General features: G+C 38.2%; 1 pseudogene; it reads right to left on the bottom strand.

Annotated features, from left to right (window-relative positions):
• Positions 1-836: 836 nt before the first annotated feature.
• Positions 837-1364, bottom strand: LOC134366847 (nucleolar protein 56-like; annotated as a pseudogene).
• Positions 1365-4589: the final 3225 nt, after the last annotated feature.

The raw sequence follows: 4589 nt of genomic DNA, 5'->3' as shown, positions 1-4589 counted from the left end.
TTAGCTTGTAAAATGTTGTCAAAAGTGCTAGGGTTACCAGTTTCAGTGTTGAAATTCACATCCATATAAATTAAATTGTTCATGCAAAAAGTGTGGGGCAGTGAAAAATTGCAAGCAGAAGGAGAAATGTAAAATAAAGAATAAAACTGGCTGACATAGTAACGTAATCACCTAGGTAATCTTTGCCATACCGAGAGGAAAATGCCAGCAGAGTTGAATGTTCTTACTCAGACTATCCTGAAGGAGACATTGCATGACACTGTCTAAATTGTGAAGTGCTATTTACATGGGAATACTTATCGTCCTCATTGTTTTAAATTTCTGATTTGCCAGAAGGAAAGTTCCTTTCTGGTAAGGACATACTATAATATGATTTTTTTCCATTGGCTTTGCTCGTATTAGAAAAAGGCAACGTTGGTGAAAAGAGACTAGTTGTTCCAGAGAGGAAAGGTTGAAATGAAAAGGGAGAAACTGGAAGTAACAGTACTGTCTCTAGGAGAAAAAATGGCTGTTATAGGCTGTTACTGGATGTAGAAACTTATAACACCAGAGCCGTAGAAGTGGTAAACAAGGGTTTATCATTCTGAAAGGGGAGTTTTCAACTGAAACGTTGTAGCAACAGGAAAGGGTTAATTTATTTCCAGGTTTTATATTTCTTCCTTCTTGTTTTCAATTATCCTTAGTTACTGCATCTCTTTAATGGCATATCTGTCTAATATCATGGTGATAGATGTGTGTATATGTGTGTCTGTAAATTTGTTTTTATTGTGGTACAGGACTTGGCATGGGCTGGGAAATGTGACTGGGGTGTGCCCTCATACCAGGAAATGTCCATTCTAATCTTCCTGGGATGCATTTTGGAGCTTTTTCTTTTTCTTGGAGCTGCTCTTGCTGCCAACAGCCTCTTCAGGTCCACTGCTGATTGGCTCCTCCTTGGAAGAGAACTTCCTCTTTTTCTCGGGGACATTTCTGTTGCCTGCCTCTTTGAGATCACTGTTTCCTCCTTGGATGAAGGTTCCTTCCTCTTGGGAACATCTGTGCTGCCAGCTCTCTCTTCACGGATCACTGCTAACCAGCTCCTCCTTGGAAAAACAATTCTTTTTCTTGGATTTGGAGAAAGAGATGGGTGGGTCTTCCGTTCCTTTCTCCTGAGGAGTCTCCTGGGGCTTTTGTGTTTTCCTCTTCTGGGGTTTTTCACGTGTCTTGTCACACTCTTCCAGAGTATCGCTGCTGTTTTCTGAAGATGCAAGGGCATGTGCAGCCAGCCCTTTCTTTTTCTCTATCCAGCATTTCTTTTCCTGTTTCTCCAGCTTCCCAGAAATCTCCGCAGCTGCTTCCTCTGCCTGAACCGTTGCTTCCTTCATGACGTCCAGATTCTTTTGTGGAATCTCTCCAGTCTCACAGAAGGACAGCCGCTTCTCAACTTGCTCTCGAAGCTTCTCCCCAAAAGCATTCGTGGGCACCTCAGAGAGGCCATCAATTTGTGAGGCAACACTGCATTTGTTTGCCAAGTATCAGGAGATGCAGCCTCTGTTCTTGGCAGCTGCTTGGCCAATGAAGGTGGAATGGGATACGAGTCCATATTTTGGTGTGTTACCCCTTGTCTTCAGGGCTCTGGAAACTTGGTGTCTTTGCTGGGCCCTGGGAATCACTCAGACACCAGGACTAGCCATCATGGTGATGTCTTAGTAGACAATTTGGCCCATAAAAAGCAATATTGAGTGTACTACATGCTCTGGTAGGGAAGGATTTTAAAATTTTGAATATTGTAGTTGTCTCTAGAGATATCAATGAACTGGAAACCTTTACTTATAAGGACTAAGAGACCTGGTAATGCCATCTAGAGATAACTACCCTAAACTATGCAGTCAAAAGCCCAGAGGTCCTAAGGCCATGCCTGACTGATTTAGTCATATATAGTGACTCAGACTTTAAGACCTCAGAATGTTTGTGTATTTCAGTTGTTTGGCAAAAAGCAAGCACCAATTTTTCTATCATATTCATTCCTTTACTTCTTTTGAGTGCCTCAGAAAATTAACTCCTTAAAAGAGGTACCCATTTTATTTATTGCTGCCAGCTGGTTCAATAAACAGGGGTACACTAGATAAAAATCTGTGGAGCAAATAAAAAAGAAAATCTATGGAATGCCTATGGGTAATGATCTAGATTGCAGCTTTTATATTTATTTACATCATATTTCAAGGTTTATTTGCATATATTATGCCATCAATTTTAAAAAGTCAGTTAAAAAAGAGTAAAGGAACTTTTAAATTACTGGCATATTTCCCACCTAACAGTGGTCATGGACAAAACTCATCTAAAAATGTCATCTATACTTTGTTCTCAATTTTGTCTAACAAATTGTTGGGGGAAAAAAAAAGATTTAACTGGAACTTAGGAGATCTAGTAACAGCTGTTCTAATAATATGCTGGATGACTTTAAGAAAGTCACCTATTATGTTAAACCTCATTTTGCCCATCTGTAAAATGAAAGGGTCTAACTATATGATCTTTAAGGAACATTGCAATATTTCTGCTTCCTGAGTTACCTGCAAAAATTCTGCATTTTAACCCTTTGTACCTATACAACTTGACAGGGCGTAACCCTACTAGTTATCCATTTTACAGAAAGAAGAAATGGAAACCAGGATGAAAAATAAAAGATTTAAGGGCAACCATTACAGCCAAAAATGCAGTAGAAATTAAAAATTAATACATTAGTAAATGAAAGTGTAGAGCAAGATTTAGTGATTTGAAAAGATTCAATTCGGTCGGGGCTGTCTTTCCTTTTTATCTTCATTCATGGGGTGATTTGCTAGATCCCGACACACTGAATTATGGATTTACCATTTTCCCCTTAAATAAATTTTATTAAATTACTTTTGACAAGCACACACTAATGAAGAAAAACATGGGGAACTATATAATCTTCCCTATATTTATGGAAAAAAAATATATAACCCATGCACTGCTGCTTAATTACTTAATTGTCAGACATCACCCAAGCTGAAACAGAATAAACAGAGAAAATCCCTGTTGACTTGTCACTGGGTTGACCAAATCCCATCTCTTTCTCTAGCCTGGGTTTCTGAGTTAAGACACTGAAAATGGAATTTGGCTAATCCATTGAAAATAGTTATGGAATGTAAAAAAACAGATGTAGCTCATCTTCTTGATGTGAACAGGAAATGTCTAGGGTGCAGAAACAGTCTGTCTTGCAACATTGTATAATGCCTTCCCATATGCTGTTTTATTTATTTTTTCCTGCTCCTACTTGTTTTTCGTTTCTTGTCTTAATTTTCAGATAAGGGTGAAGTACTTTCTGGTTTTTAAAAAACTGACAGAGGAGGGACTATGTTATATGCGAATGATTAATTTTAATGTTTTTATTGTTTATTTATATAATTGGACACAAAGATTACATTACTGACTCAAGTTTGAAGGTACCTTTAAATTCTCCATCTCCAAAAGCCTTATCCAGGGCTCTCCTGGTTACAGAAAATATCTAATCACTCTCCCATGAGGGCTCCTCTTTACCATATCCTTTAAAAATAAGTGTCATGTGCACTGTTTTGTGTCTCTCACTCTTCTTCCTTCCTTCCTTCCTGCCTGCCTTCTTTCACCTTGAGTTGGCAGATATTTAAAGTCTAATTTTTCTCTATTCATTTTCTTTATTTCCTACATTCTCTCCCCAAGCTTGTATACCTCAGTTACTTTCAATTAGTATTTCAGGTCACAAGAAAAGTACATTTCCGCCTCATTTCCTTTTTTTTTTTTTTTTTTATCTTTAGTCAAACCCTTCTTTATATGTGTCATATGCTTCTAAAGCTATTTTTTCTAACTTGAAAGTTGTTCAAGGTATGGTGACTGTGTATGATAGAGCGGGCAGGATGGGGGGGTAGGGATCACTGCACGTATCAGGGTTAGCTGTAAGCTCCCTGAGGATAGTCATTTAGAATTAGGTGTATCCTTGTCAAGGTTTAAAGCACAAACATTCATTGAACACCAAGTACCATCTTACTATTCAGATTTCTCCAGAGAAACAGAACCAATAGGATATATGTGTATATAAATACAGTTGTTTCTTGGTATTAGGGGGGATTGGTCCCAGGGCTCCCAAACCCAAGAAACAAAAATCCATGGATACTCAAGTCCCTTGTATAAAACGGTGTAGTATTTGCACATAACCTATGTACATCCTCCTGTATACGTTAAATCATCTCTAGATTACTTATAATACCTAATACAATGTAAATGCTGTGTATATAGTTGTTATACTGTATGGTTTAGGAAATAATGGCAAGAAGAAAAATCTGTACATGTTCAGTACCTGTACATGTCACAACAAACGTAGGCCTAGCTACATTTTAGATCTGCAGTTGGTCCAATCACAGATAGGGAACCCAAGGATACATATATGTAAAGAGATTCATTATAAGAAATTGGCTCATGCTATAATGGAGGCTGAGAAGTTCCAAGATCTGCAGGATGAGTCAGCAATTTGGAGAACAAGGAGTGCCCAAAGTTTAGCTTCAGTCTGAATCCATCAGGCTCAAAACACAGGAAGAGCCCGTATTTCAGTTTGACTC

This window comes from Cynocephalus volans, chromosome X (genome assembly GCF_027409185.1).
Source record: "Cynocephalus volans isolate mCynVol1 chromosome X, mCynVol1.pri, whole genome shotgun sequence".
Lineage (NCBI taxonomy): Eukaryota > Metazoa > Chordata > Mammalia > Dermoptera > Cynocephalidae > Cynocephalus > Cynocephalus volans.
This window is presented reverse-complemented; position numbering and strand designations above follow the sequence as displayed.